Raw genomic sequence first — 15835 nt, forward strand, 5'->3', positions numbered from 1 at the left:
TGCTTTAAATGAGATAGAAAACCATTGGAATGTTTTGAGCAAAGAATGACAGGATCATATTTAAGTTTTGAAAAGATCGCTCTGGCTGTAGGGTTGAGAATAGAATGAAGGGGTCAGAAGACCAGTTAGGAGGTTACTGCAATAACTAGCGAAGAGATGATAGTAGTTTGGAGCAGATAATAGCAGTGAAGATGAGAGAAGTGGCCAGATTCTGCATATATCTTAGTAGAGCAAAAAAGATATGCTAATGTATTTGATGAGCGTTTGAAAGAGAAAAGTTTTAGATGACTTCGAAGTCTTTGTCCAGAACAGTTGTAAGCATAAAAGCAATAGGGAGAAACTGTCCAAAATGAGGACAATTGCATTGGTACAGTGACCTTCTGTAGGTGTAGTCAGTGCCTTCCTGTTTTAGTATATTCTTGTTTCTTGTCTCTTTTTCTTTTTTCTCAGTGCACATTTAACTAGTTTTCAATACATTCGCTATTTTGCTCAGTCAGCAAATGACTGTTAACAATTACAAAGTTGATTCAGCCTTTATTGGTTAGGCTTCTTTGGTTGCAAAACAAACCAAAATTGACTTTGTTCAATTGACTTAAGCAAAAAAGGTGGTAGATGGATGAGAAGGAAGGAGGGGAAAGGATAATGGAGGTAAGTCACAGAGTAAGGAAATGCTAAAGAATTACACGTTGGGGCTGGGTGTGGTGGCTCACACCTGTAATCCCAGTTACTCTGGAGGCTGAGTCAGGAGAATGACTTGAACCCAGGAGGCAGAGGTTGCAGTGAGCCGAGATCTCGCAATTGCACTCCAGCCTGGGCAACAAGAGTGAAACTCCATCTCCCGCCAAAAAAAAAAAAAAAGAAAAAAAAATTACACCTTGGGAGAACCCTGAACTAAAGTATCTCACTGAGATCTAAGTAGCATAATGGACATAATGGTTTTTACCAGGGTAACGTCATCTGGACAAATCACTCATATCATTGAGTATCTAATTTAATAATGGTACTGAGCTAGATACTGGGGGCAGGGAGTAGGAGGGGGGCAGTCCAAAGCTGAATAAAATATAGTACATACCTTTGGAGGGTTGTAATAGAGTAGAATTCATAAATCATGGCTATCACTTATTCAAATTAGAATGTAATAAATACCATAAATGCTACAAAAGATATTAAAGACGATTAGATGATTTTGTATGACTAACCATAGCAATATTTAACATTTTAGACATAAATAGATTTTAAAGGAAAGATAAATGTAAGAAAATGTCAGATAAATTTTTTTTTGCCCACTAAAACAATGCAAAATATTTACGTTGTGGAGACATAGTAAATTATGTTACATTCATAGAGCATAATACTAAGCAGCCATCAGAAATGATGTTGCACAGATATGCCTAATGAGAAGGGGAAATGATCATTTTCTTTTAAATTAAAAACAAAAAACAGATTATGAAATCTCACAAATAGAAAATCTGAAATTGAACATGAGTGGGGTGTGTGTATATGTATGAGAGAGAGAGAGTAGTACACCCTCCAATTTATTGAGTTCACTCAAGGAGTGTTTGTGTGTGTGTGTGTGTGTGTGTGTGTATGTGTATACACCCTCCAATTTATTGAGTTCACTCAAGCCTTATTAGATATTTTTTTTTGAGACAGAGTTTCACTCTTGTTGCCCAGGCTGGAGTGCAGTGGCGCCATCTCGGCTCACTGCAAACTCCACCTCCCAGGTTCAAGCGATTCTCCTGCCTCAGCGTCCCTAGTAGCTGGGATTACAGGTGCCTGCCACCATGCCTGGCTAATTTTTGTATTTTAGTAGAGACAGGGTTTCTCCATGTTGTCCAAGCTGGTCTCGAACTCCTGATCTCAGGTAATCCGTCCACTTTGGCCTCTCAGGGTGCTGAGATTACAAGCATGAGCCACCGTGCCTGGCCCCAAGCCTTATTAGATTTGAATGTTAGTGTGAATAGTATATTTGAGGTGGAGGTGAGGCTAGTATGGAAGGTGAAGAGAATAGTCAGGCTATTGTAATTATCTAAGTGAGAGAGGATAAGGGCCTGACCCTAAGATAGGAAGTAGAAAAGAGGGAATCTTATGGGAGAGATGTTAAGATGATGGAATTGATAGAATTTGGTGACTGACTTCTGTATGTGTGTGTGGGAGTGGATGCTCTGTGTGATAACAGAGAAAGATGAGTTTCTAGTCTTATATGATTGGATAAATGGTCATACTCCCTCCTATTTATTTAACAGTACCTATAACATGGGAGTAGAAAGCTCTGAAAATGTCATATGATCTGTTTTAAGAAAAAAGAGGATGAGGGGAAATACTGAGAGAGAGGAAAGTGAGGAATTTCTTTTGAAGACTTTTTGGACAAACTTGCTATTTCAATTCATTCCCCTTTTACTCCTAGTTGTACTAGGAGTAAACATAGTAGTTTAAACTAGTAATTAGTAATTTACTAAATTTAAACTAATAGTTTCCAAGTCTGAATTTTAACAGTCTCGACTGATTTTTAAGCTTCTATGTTATTTTGAGGATCTTGTTTTTATCAGCTATACCTTAAAGAAGCTCAGCTTTGAAAGAGCTTTGTGACATAACCAGGTTTTGGAAAGATCAAGGTATGAAAATGCTATAACTTTGAAGGCAGCATTAGGGAGTTTGCTTGTGTTTTCTTTTTGTGTTTTTGGTTTTGGTTTTTTTTTTTTGAGACGGAGTCTCGCTCTGTTGCCTAGGCTGGAGTGCGGTGGCATGATCTCGGCTCACCACAACCTCTGCCTCCCAGGTTCAAGTGATTCTCCTGCCTCAGCCTCGTGAGTAGCTGGGACTACAGGCACGTGCCACCATACCCGGCTAATTTTTGTATTTTTTTTAGTAGAGATGAGGTTTCACTATGTTGGCCAGGCCGGTCTTGAACTCCTGACCTTAGGATCCACCCACTTCGGCTTCCCAAAGTGTTGGGATTACAGGCATGAGCCACTGTACCCAGCCACTTGTGCTTTCTTGGAAACAACATTAATGCTGTGGTTGAATCCTTCCTTTGTTTAAACAAACCAAAAGTAAGATTTGAAGGCTGCTTGGTGGGCTGAATTTCTCTTTTGGTAGAATGTTTTAGCTTTTTGAAAATAAATAGACCTCTTTACTTTTTAAAAATAGCTTTATTGAGATATAATTTTATACTACAAAGTTCACTCATTTAAAGCATACAATTCAGTGAGTGATTTTTTTTCATATTTACAGAGTGTATAACCATTACTGTAATTTAATTTTGGAACATTTTCATCATCCCAGAAAGAAACCTTGCGCTAATCATTCCCTAGGCAACCACGAATCTATTTTCTCTCTCTGGACATTTCATATAATTTGCCTATTCTGGACATTTCATATAAATGGGATCATAACCATATGTGTAGACCTTTTGGCTTTCAAAGTTTCTTTTTTTTTTCTTTTTTTCCTAAATGATTCCTGTGTTTATTTTTTTTACTTACTCTGTTGCCCAGTCTGAAGTGTGGTGGCACGATGATTGCCCAGTGTAGCCTCAACCTCCCTGGCTCAAGCCCTCCTCCCACATCAGCCTACTGTGTCCTACTGGGACCACCATGCTGTGCACCACCATGCCTAATTTTTTTTTTTTTTTTTTGAGACAGAGTCTTCTCTATTGGCCAGACTGGAGCACAGTGGCGCAATTTCAGCTCACTGCAACCTCTGCCTCTTGGGTTCAAGTGATTCTCCTGCCTCAGCCTCCCAGGTAGCTGGGATTACAGGCATGCATCACCATGCCTGGCTAATTTTTTTTTTTAATTTATTTTGAGTAGGGATGGGGTTTCACCATGCTGACCAGGCTGGTCTTGAACTCCTGACCTCGTGATCCACCCACCTTGACCTCCCAAAGTGTTGAGATTATAAGTGTGAGCCACCGTGCCTGGCTGTTTTTTTTTTTTTTTTTTTTTTGAATAGAGATGGGGGTCTCACTATGTTGCCAAGGCTTGTCTTGAACTCCTAGACTCAGGCGGCCCTCTTGCCTCAGCCTCTTAAAGTGTAGCCACCACGTCCAGCCCTAAATGAGTTCTTTTTGTGTTCCATAATTTTTAGAGTTCACCCTAAATTTTACAGTGTCTATAGCTTGATAAATTTGCTTGATACTTAAGTCATGCTTATATCCTTCTTATTAAATGCATAATATATGTCACATAAATAATTTGTAATGCATTTTTATAGACATTAAAAGATATTCCTTATTGATATTGTTCCAATGTCTTTCATTTATAATTTCTTATTACCATTTTTGCTTCTATCTACTAATCACTTTCTAGCTAAAGTGTTTATACTTACAGTGATGGAAAGTTTTTGACTCAGACCTTCCTTATTGCTGCACATTATTTAATTTTACAGTGTTTGGTAGAAGCAAGGTCAAGAGTTTACTGAAAAGAAAATGAAGCCCATTAGGAGACTATTAGGTATATCTTAATATTTCCTTTCTCAGTTCCTTTAGACCCTTCCTCATTGTATTATCTGGGTCACACTGGTTGAGGGATTCTACCTTCCTAGTGTAATGTCAGTTGTGTTTAGAACTGCCTTGACATACATACCTGCTTTGTTGGTGTCCTCTTCCATTAGTCACCAGAGTACAGAGATATTCAGTTCCAATGGTAAAAATAGTATACATTCCTTTAGTTAGAATCTTCTTAGTGCAAATAACCTTTGACCTATGAGTCCTGTCCATGCTAAAAGGCAGAACATTTTTCACTTTTTTCTTTGAGTTTCTCTTCCTGTGACCTCCCCCTCCTTGTTATATGTTTACATTTGACAAAAGGGGAAAGAACACTCAAGATTCCTAGTCACATGCCAGATAAATATATAATAGACATTATTTTAAATCTATAGCTGAGCTTGTGAAAAAGTAAGGAAAACCCTTAGGGGAAAAAAATGATGAGGGCATTGAAAATCAGTGTTAACTACATAAGCTAAAGCTACGGCTGCTCTGGGTGACTAAGAGACTTTAGTTTTAACAAATGGTAATAAGAGACTTTTTTACTCCTCTGCAGAAAGCTAAGTTCCTCAAAGGGCTACCACATTATTGAAAAGATGATCTAGAAAAAACATTTGCCCTGTGGTATAGAGAGATGTCAAGGAAGTTTGTCCACTCTGTGTGGGCTTTAGGTGAGAAAGGTTTCCCTGAGAATTTGTTACCTAGGCTTGTCTTCACATAGGTTCGGTTTAGGATGTTCCTCTTTCTGTGCGGTCCAGGAAACCCAAAGCCTAGAAATTAACATATAAAGTAGTCTTGAATCTGCAACAGTTCTATGGCATCAGGCTGAAGCAAATGCAAAACTTCTCTATAGGGATATCCTCAATCTAGGCCACACCAAATCTCACAGCTAAAGGTGCTCTTTTTTTTTTTTTTAATTTATTTATTATTATTATACTTTAAGTTGTAGGGTACATGTGCATAACGTGCAGGTTTGTTACATATGTATACTTGTGCCATGTTGCTGTGCTGCACCCATCAACTCGTCATTTACATCAGGTATAACTCCCAATGCAATCCCTCCCCCCTCCCCCTAAAGGTGCTCTTAAAAAAAAATTTTTTTTTTAAATAGACCTTCAAAAAATATAGTCACTGAAACTTAAAATTTGGTGGACAACATCAATGGTAGAATGGATACATTATGGTATATTCATACAACAGAATACTATTAAGCAATGGAAATGAATAAATTGCTGCTATGCACAAGATCATGGCTGAATAACGATAATGTTGAAGGAAGGAAGCCAGATGTAAAATAATATGTACTATGTAATTTTATTTATGTAAAGCTAAAAACCCAACATATGATGTTAGGGGTCAGTATAGTAATTTTTGAGGAAGAGGGAAGGGATAGTGATTAGGAGGTGGGATGAGGGAAGTTTCTAGGGTGCTGGTAACCTTGGATTTTTGTCCTGGGTGATAGTTACATGGCTGTTTTACTCTGTTATAATTCATTGAATTTATCATTTGTATACTTCCTCCATTTAATAGAAAGCAGATAAGGAAAATGTAATAAATATCATAGAAAAGATAGGATAAATAGAACACATAATAAAAGATGGTAGAGATAAATCCAAATGCATCAGTAATCATACTGAATGTAAATGAATTACACTTACTGAAACAAAGACAGATTGTCTGTTGTAGCATGTTTTCAAGATGGCTGATGTTAGTTCCTTCCCTCCACATGTGCACCACCCCCATCTAGTGGTGGAGTTTATTCCTCTGCTCATACCAAATCTAGGCTGGCCTTAGTAACTTGTTTGACTGGTGAAATGTGGCAGAGATAACATTCTGGGACTTTCAAGGCCAGTTGATGAAAAGTTTTGCAGCTTCCATCTAGGCCTCTTTGAACATTCTCTTTTGGATTGCTGTACTATGGAACATTCAGTCTGGGAACCTAGCTGCCATGCTGTGAGAAGTCCAAGCCAGATGGAGAGGCTCAGCTGAGCTCCTAGCCAACAGCCAACATCACCTTTCAGCTGTGTGAGTGAATAAAGGAATCATCTTGGACATTCCAGTTCCAATAGGCATCATATGGAGAAAAGCCCAGGCCCTAGGCATATGGCTCCCAGTCTAGTCATCCTAAATCAATGGAGCCACCGTATCTGAGGCCCCAGATGTTGTAGAGCGGACACAAGCTGTTCCTGCTATACCCTGTCTGAATCAGAATTGTGAGTATAATAAAATGGTTGTAGTTTTATGCCACTAAGCTTTAGGGTAGTTTGTAGTGGTAGATAACTGAAACCAAATTTGGTACCTTGAAATGAGGTGCCGCCAAAACCTACAATTTGCATTGGCTTTGGAATTTGGAATTTGGAGGGACCTTGAGAAGACAGTGAGGGCTTGAAACACAGTGAGAAAAGTGTTATTGGAGGCTGGGAAAAGAGTGAACCTTTGTTATATAGTGATACAAGGTTTATTGGTACTGCCACGTGTGGTTACATAGACCATAGAAAATATATCTAATGACTTCAATATATCTAAGGAGATTTCTAGGCAGAATGTTGAAAAAATGTTACCTAGTTTTTTCTAAGTATGATAAGGTACAAATAGATAAATGAACTAAAAAGTGAACAACTAAGTTTTAAAACAGAACTTAGAGGAAATATTTCTAACCCAGGAATGGTTGTGTTACTATAGAAAATAAAACTTTCTCATCTCTAGTTGCTTCAAATGGCCAATAACTTTTATTATTATTATTATTATTATTATTTTGAGACAGAGGTTTTCTTTATTGCTCAGGCTGGAGTGCAATGGTGTGATCTCGGCTCACTGCAACCTCCGTCTCCCGGTTTCAAGTGATTCTCCTGCCTCAGCCTCCCTAGTAGCTGGGATTACAGGCATGCACCACCACGCCTGGCTAATTTTGTATTTTTAGTAGAGATGAGGTTTCTCCATGAAGAACTCCCGACCTTAGGTAATCCGCCCACGTCAGCCTCCCAAAGTGCTGGGATTACAGGCATGAGCCACCGTGCCTGGCTGACTTCAGAAAGATTTAAGACAGTGCCTCATAAAACCTTTCAATTAGATAAAGGGATATCTAGAAGTCTTAAGGGAATACTTCTTAGGCTCATCTGTTAAACAGTAGGGCTTCTAGGGATCTTAAGAGTGTTTTCTTACAGTAGCCTCACGTAAGACTTGAGATAGAAAGGGTGGATGTGGCTTTTGTCTGCTGGAGTGAATCCCAATAAGATTCATAGGAAACCCACAAGATTTTAAAGAAATCGTAATAATAAAAGAGCATTCAGCTTGGATTAAAAGGAACAGAGACAGTAGAAAGTGAAAATAGGCCTTTAGATTTCCAATCATCTATAGGCAGAAAACAAGCTAATAAGGCCACTCCATTGCAAAAATTAACCCATCTCTTAGGTAAAAAGAAGGATAACTCAGAAACTGGGAGGGTGGAGCCAAGGGTTGTAGAGAGTCATTCTCAAGGTGTAGGACTTGGCTGTAATAGAGGAACTGGTGATGTGTGTCTGATTAGATTTCAGAATTGTTATGGGCCAGTAACTGTTATGTGTCTCCTGTTCCTTCTCCCTTTTTCCTCACATTTTGAATGAGAGTGTCTATTGTGGTTATCCTAAGTCAGTCTCCCTATTGTATGTTTGTATGTTGGGTGTGTGGGAGCAGATAATTTGTTTCTTTAATTCAGATCAGGAGGAACTATACTGCAGTAGCTGTACCTGAGGAACTGCATCTGAGGAGCCTCAACCACATCTGGACCTGATTTAGATATCGAGATTCTGGACATCAAGCTGATGCCATAATGAAATGAGACTTTTGAAGGTCTTAGAAGAGGGTGAGTGTATTTTGCATGTGGGAGGGACTTGTTGGGGCCAGAGGGTGGTCTGTGGTAGCTTGTCTCCAAAGTGGCCATCACCAATTTCTTCCCTTCTTGCCATTCAGAAGTGGAGTCTATTTCCCTTGTCCCCTTGAATCTGGGCTGGCTTTAGCAACTTGCTTAACCCATAGAATGTAACTTTCTGGGACTGCAGAGGCTAGGTCATAAAAAGCCTTGCATCTTCTGCCTATATTCCTTGGAATCCTCTCTCTTGGACTGCTTGCGCACGGAACCCAGCCACCGTGCTGTGAAAATCCCAAGCCAGATGGAGAGGACACATGTAAGCACTGGTTGATAGCCACATTGAGCTACCAGCAAACAGCCAGTATCAACTGTCAGCCTTATGAGTGAGTGAAGGAACCATGTTTAATAATCCAGCCCTAGCAGACACCACCTGGAGAAGAGCCAAGGTTTCAGACTTATGGCCCATGTTAAGACATCTCAGCCATCTTCATCCTTTCAGGGCACCCCACCTGAGTTCCCAGACATTGTCATTCAGAGAGAAGCTGTCTCTGCTGTGCCCTGCCAGAATTTCTGGCCCACAGAATCATGAGAATAATAAAATGATTATTGTTTAACACTACTAAGATTTAGAATAGTTTTTAAATTTAGCCATAGATAACTGGAACATGGCCAGGTGCAGTGGCTCACACCTCTAATTTCAGAACTTTGGGAGGCTGAGACAGGCGGATCACCTGAGGTCAGGAGTTCGAGACCAGCCTGGCCAACATGGTGAAACCCCGTCTCTACTAAAAATACAAAAATTAGTCAGGTATGGTGGTGCACGCTTGTAATGGTGGCAGGCACCTATAATCCCAGCTGCTTGGGAGGCTGAGGCAGGAGAATCTCATGAACCTGGGAGGTAGAGGTTGCAGTGAGCTAAGATTGTGCCACTGCACTCCAGCCTGGGCGACAGAGCAAGACCTTGTCTCCAAAAAAAAAAAAAGATAACTGGAACATTGCCAAACTGAATAGAAAATAATCCAAGTCTATGCAGTTTATAAGAAATACATCCAAGACATCAGGAATGAGAGAGATTGGAAATAAAGATATGAAAAAAACCTATTCCAGAAGAAAGCTGGTATAGCAGGTTAATAGTAGACAAAACTGATTTGAAGGCAAAAATAATTATTTGTATTAAAAATTATCAGAAAAAAATTGTAAAAGGAAGAATTAAGCTTCTTTCCAAATCAGTATGCATCCTATAGCGTGGCCTTAAAATATATAGATAGAATACAAAATATGTAGATAGAATATAGGAAGAAAATACATAGATACAAATATGAATAAATTTATAAATCTATAAAATGGGGAAATTTAACATGTCTTTTTGAGTAATTGATGGTCAGACAAAAAAACTTGAGAAAATAACAAGATTTGAACAAACAGCCAACAGGCTTCATTTGTTGGATATGTACCAAGCCCCACACCTAATAGATAAGAATATACATTCTTTTTAGGGAGTTTTTAAAAAATTGAACACACACTGAATTCATAAATCAAGTCGCAACAAAACCAATGAATGGATATTATGCAGACTATTCTCATACTCAATTCAGTTAAGATTGAAATTGAGCAAAAAGATAACCAAAATAATTTCATATATTTGGAAATTTAAAAGCATACTTCTAAGTAGCTAATAGAGCAAAGAAAAAATAATAATGGAAATTATAAGTAAAGCTGAATGATAATATAAATACTGTGCATCAGAATTATGGGTTACAACTAAAGCAGCATTTAGAGGGAAATTTATATCATCACAAAGAAGATGAGGGTAAGAAAAACTAATTAAGAACTTTAAAAAAGCCAGAGGGAAATTTACAGCCTTACATGCTTATATTAGAAAACAACAGAGCTCTTTATTTATCAGTCTTAGTATTTGACTGAAAAGTTATTTTTAAAAAGAAATGAATAAAAACCAAGGAAAGTAGAAGGGAAGAATAATAAAAATAACAGCAGAACCGAATGAAATTGAAAACAGCCTGGGCACTGCGGCTCATGCCTATAATCCCAGCAGTTTGGGAGGCTGAGGCAGGAGGATCACTTGAGGTTAGGAGTTCAAGACCAGCCTGGGCAACATAGTGAAATCCCGTCTCTACTAAAAGTGTAAAAATTAGCCGTGCATGGTGGTGGGCACCTGTAATCCCAGCTACTCGGGAGGCTGAGGCATGAGAATTGCTTGAACCTGGAAGGCAGAAGTTGCAATAAGCTGATATCATGCCACTGCACTCCAGCCTGGGCAACAGAGCAAGACTCTGTCTCAAAAAAAAAATAAAGAAAAAACTCATAAAGATATAAAAGAATTAACAGAACAAAAGTTGGTTTTCTAAAAAAATGATTAAAATAAGACTAAGCCCTGCAAAGATTAATCAGCAAGACAGAGTGAAGATACAGATACTGCTAAGATTGAACAAGAAGACATATCTACAAATACAGCATAGATTATGAAATAACAAATGTATTATTAACAAATCTATGGTGCTAAATTGTACAACTTAGATAAAAGGAACAACGTTGTGAAAAATATATATAATTTACCAAAATTGACTCAAGGAGGAATACAAACCTGAAGAGACCTATAATCATTAAATATTTTGAATTAATAAGTAAAATACTACCTAATTGAAAAGAGGCACAGATGCAATTTTTACAGTAGTTTTATAAAGGGGTATAATTGACATACAAAAAACTGCAGATATTTAAATGTTACGATTTGGAAAGTTTTGACACATGTCTAAAACCATGAAACTATTGTTACAATGAAGATAAAGAACATATTTATTACCTCTAAAGTCTCTCTCTTTTTTTTTTTTTTTTGAGATAGAGTCTCTCTCTGTTGCCCAGGCTAGATGCAGTGGTGCGATCTTGGCTCACTGCAACCTCCACCTCCTGGGTTCAAGCAATTCTCCTGCCTCAGCCTTCTGAGTAGCTGGAATTACAGGCGTGCACCACCACACCCAGTTAATTTTTTTGTATTTTTAGTAGAGGCAGGGTTTTGCCACATCGCCCAAGCTAGTCTTGAACTCCTGGGTTCAGGCAATCTGCCCGCCTCGGCCTCCCAAAGTGCTAGGATTACAGGCGTGAGCCACCGCGCCTGGCCTCTCCTGTCTCTATCACCCAGTTTCATCCCTAGGCAATCACTGATCTGCTTCATGTAATAATAGAGTCTGTGTTTTCTAGGCTTTTAAGTGGAATCACACAGTATGTACTCTTTGGGGAGAGGGGAGCGGGGTAGTTCTGGCTTCTTCCACTTAGCATCATTATTTTGAGATTTATTTATGGTGTTGATTGATCAAAGGTCCATCTTTTTCATTGCTTAGTAGTACGATCATATGGTTAGACCACATTTGATTTATTCGTTCACCTGTTGACAGACACTTGGATTATTTCCAGTTTGAGGCTATTATAAATAATGCTTCTGTGAACATTTATAGAGATATGTTTTTGTTCATCATTGTTAAATATCTGGAAGTGTAATGGTTGGATTATATAAGTATATGGTTTAATTCTTAAGAAACTGCCAAACTGTTTTCCAAAGAGGTTTTGCCATTTTACATTCCCACCAGGTTTGAATTCCTCCACATCCTCATCAACATTTGGTATGGTCAGTCTTTATTTTTAGCCATACATTTGGTGTGGTCAGTCTTTATTTTTAGCCATTCTGATTAGCATAAAATAGTATTATTTCACTGTGTCTTTAATGTACTTAAATGACTAATGCTGAGAATCTTTTCATGTACTTTTTGTCATTTGTATGTCTCTTGTGGTAAAATACCTATTTAAATCTTTTGACCATTTTTATTTTATTTTTTATTTTTTTAGAGATGGGGTCTCCCTGTGTTGCCCAGGCTGGTCTCGAACTCCTGGGTTCAAGTGATCCTCCTACATCAGTCTCCCAGTGTGTTGGGATTACAGGCATGAGTCACCACATCCAGCCTCTTTTTACCATTTTTAATTAATTGGGTTGTTTATTTTCCAGTTATTGAGTTTTGAGAGTTCTTTATATATTCTAGATATAAGTCCTTTATCAGATAGATGATTTGCAAATATTTCCTCCCAGTCTGTGGCTTATTTTTTTTATTCTCTTCACAATGCCTTTCGAAGAGCACAATCTTTGTATTTTCATGAAGCCCAATTTATCAATTTGCTCTTTCATGGCTTGTAGTTTTGGTGTCATATCTAAGAAATCTTTGTCCAATCCAAGATTAGAAGAATTTTCTCTTATGTTTTCTTCTAGAAGCTTTATAATTCTGGTTTAACATTTTGTGCCAATGGCCCATTTTGAGTAATTTTTGTATATGGTACAAGGTTTGTATTGAAGCTATTTTTTTTTTTTTTTTTTTGCGTATGAATATCTAATTGTTGCAGCATCATTTGTTGGTAAGACTGTCTTTTCTCCACTGAATTGCTCTTGCACCTTTGTTGAAAATCAGTTGTCTGTAGATGTGTGGGTATATTTTTGGACTTTCTTCTGTTCCATTGATCTGTTTGTCTAACGACACAACTACCACATTATTTTTATAGCTATAGTTTTTATAAGTCTTAAAAACTGATAGAGGTAGTCCTCCAACTTTGTTTTTCTTTTTCAAAGTTGTTTTGACTCTTCTGTGTCCTTTACATTTCCATATGAATTTTAGAATGTTTGTCAGATTCTACAACAAAGCATCTGGGATTTTTATTGGAATTGTATTGAATCTGCATTTGGGGAGAATTGATAGCTTAACAATTGAATCTTTTGGCTGTGAATGGCATATCTATACCATCTTGTGGACATCTTTTATTTCTCTCAGAAGTGTTTGATAGTTTTTTTTTTTCCTGCCTCAGCCTCCCGAGTAGCTGAGATTACAGACGCACACCACCAGACCTGGCTAATTTTTGTATTTTTAGTAGAGATGAGGTTCACCAGGTTGGCCAGGCTAGTCTTTCACTCCCAACCTCAGGTGATCCTCCCGCCCTGGCCTCCCAGCCAGTGTTTAATAGTTTTCAATAGGTCTTGCACATCTTTTGTCCAGTGTATCGATGTTTCATGTTCCATGTTTCATGTTTTTGTTATTACCCTGGAAAGGGGTCCTGATCTAGACCCCAAGAGAGGATGCTTGGATCTCATGCAAGAAAGAATTTGTGGTGAGTCCACAGAGTAACGTGAATGCAAGTTTAAGAAAGTAAAGGAATAAAAGAATGGCTACTTCATAAGCAGAGCAGCCTGAGTGCAGCTGGTTGGCTATTTTTGTACTTATTTCTTGATGCTCAACAAGGGGTAGATTATTCATTCATGAGTTTTGCAGGAAAAGGGGAGGCATTTCCCACAACTAAGGGGTCCCCTTCCTTTTAAGGTAACTTCTGATGTTGCCATGGTGTTTGTAAACTGTCTTGGCACTGGTGGGAGTGTCTTTTAGCATACTAATGCACTGTCGTTAGCATATAACAGTGAGGACAACCAGAGGCACCTCTTGGTTTTGGTTGGCTTCTTTACCGCATCCTGTTTTATCAGCGGTGTCTTTGTTACCTGTGTTTTGTGCCAACCTCCTATCTCATCCTGTGACTAAGAATGCCTAGCTTCCTGGGAACGCAGCCCAGCAGGTCTCATTTTACCCAGCCTCTATTTAAGATGGAGTCGCTTTGGTTCTAATGCATCTGACAGTATGGTTGCTCTTTGCTAATATACAGAAATATCAATTGACTTTTATAAATTGATCTTATAGTCTTTAAGTTTGCTACATTCTTTTTATTTATTTATTTTTTTGAGACGGAGTCTCGCTCTGTTGCCCAGGCTAGAGTGCAGTAGCACCATCTCAGCTCACTGCAACCTCTGCCTCCTTTGTTCAAGCAGTTCTGCCTCAGCTTCCCTAGTAGCTGGGATTGCAGGTGCCCACCACCATGCCCAGCTGATTTTTGTATTTTAGTAGAGATGAGGTTTCACCACGTTGGCCAGGCTTATCTGGAACTCCTGACCTGAAGTAATCCACCCGCCTCGGCCTCCCAAAATGTTGGGATTACAGGCATGAGCTACCACGCTCGGCCCTAAATTTGCTAAATTCTTGTTTTAGTTCTAGTAGCTTTTTTGTAGATTCCATCAGATTTTCAACTGAGGCAGTTTTTTGTCAACTGTGAGTAAAGACAGTACGACTTGCTTTCTAGTCTAGATATTTTTTAAGTTCTTATTTTATTGTACTTTCAGATCATCCCATGCAATGTCGAATGGAAGTGGTGAGAGTAGACACCAATAAGTAGGATATTAGCTGTTTTTTTTTTTTTTCTAGATCCCTTTTATCATGTTGACAAAGTTTCCTTGTATTCCTAGTATTTCCTAGTTTTCTGACAGTTTTTATCAGGAATGTCTGGTAGATTTTGTCTAATGCATTTTCTGTATCTACTGAAATGAATGATTACATGCTCTTTTTAATTTTGTTAACATGGTGAGTTACATTGATTTTTTTTTTTTTGAGACAGAGTCTCTCTGTGTTGCCCAGGCTAGAGTGCAGTGGTGCCATCTCGGCTCACTGCAACCTCTGCCTCCTGGGTCTAAGTGATTCTCCTACCTAGCCTCCCGAGTAGCTGGGACTACAGGTGCATGCCACCACGCCTGGCTAATTTTTTGTATTTTTAGTAGAGATGAGGTTTCACGGTGTTAGCCAGGATGGTCTTGATCTCCTGACCCCATGATCCGCCCACCTTGGCCTCCCAAAGTGCTGGAATTACAGGCGTGAGCCACCACACCCAGCCCATTGATTCATTTTTAAATGTTAAACTCACCTTGTATTCTTAGGATACATTTCACTTGATTGTGATGTATTCTTTCTATATATTGCTGGGCTTTGTTTGCTGAAATTTTTTTTTTTTTTTTTTTTGAGACGGAGTCTCGCTCTGTCGCCCAGGCTGGAGTGCAGTGGCGCGATCTCGGCTCACTGCAAGCTCCGCCTCCCAGGTTCACGCCATTCTCCTGCCTCAGCCTCCCGAGTAGCTGGGACTACAGGCGCCCACAACCGCGCCCGGCTAATTTTTTTTTTTGTATTTTTAGTAGAGACGGGGTTTCACCGTGGTCTCGATCTCCTGACCTTGTGATCCGCCCGCCTCGGCCTCCCAAAGTGCTGGGATTACAGGCGTGAGCCACCGCGCCCGGCCTGTTTGCTGAAATTTTAAAAATATTTTTTCATCTATGTTCATGAGAGTTATTAGTATGCAATTTTCTTTAGGTCTTTGCAAGGCTTTGGTATTAGGAGAATGCTGACATCATAAAATGGGGTAGGAAATATTTCTTCTTTTCAGTGTTCTAGAAGAGTTGTTGTAGATTTCCTTCTGATCTTTATTTTCTTTCTTCTGATTGTTTTGTGTTTTATTAGTTCTTCTGTTTCTAGATTTTTTTTTTTTAGACAGGGTCTCCCTCTGTCACCCAGGCTAGAGTGCAATGACGTGATCTCGGCTCACTGCAAACTCCGCATCCTGGGCTCAAACGATCTTTCTGCCTCAGT

General features: G+C 38.9%; 1 protein-coding gene across 8 annotated transcripts in view; it reads left to right on the top strand.

Annotated features, from left to right (window-relative positions):
- AHCYL2 (adenosylhomocysteinase like 2) overlaps positions 1-15835 on the top strand; it is a 212708-nt gene that overhangs the window by 41655 nt on the left and 155218 nt on the right. The window contains exon 1 of one of the 8 annotated variants that reach the window (XM_077997312.1): positions 8178-8324. The exons of the other annotated variants lie outside the window; for them this stretch is intronic. The gene's annotated coding sequence lies outside the window, so the exon portion shown is untranslated. Of the gene's footprint in view, positions 1-8177; positions 8325-15835 lie in introns of those variants that run through there. 8 annotated transcript variants of the gene reach the window in all.

This window comes from Macaca mulatta, chromosome 3 (assembly GCF_049350105.2).
Source record: "Macaca mulatta isolate MMU2019108-1 chromosome 3, T2T-MMU8v2.0, whole genome shotgun sequence".
Classification (NCBI taxonomy): Eukaryota; Metazoa; Chordata; class Mammalia; order Primates; family Cercopithecidae; genus Macaca; species Macaca mulatta.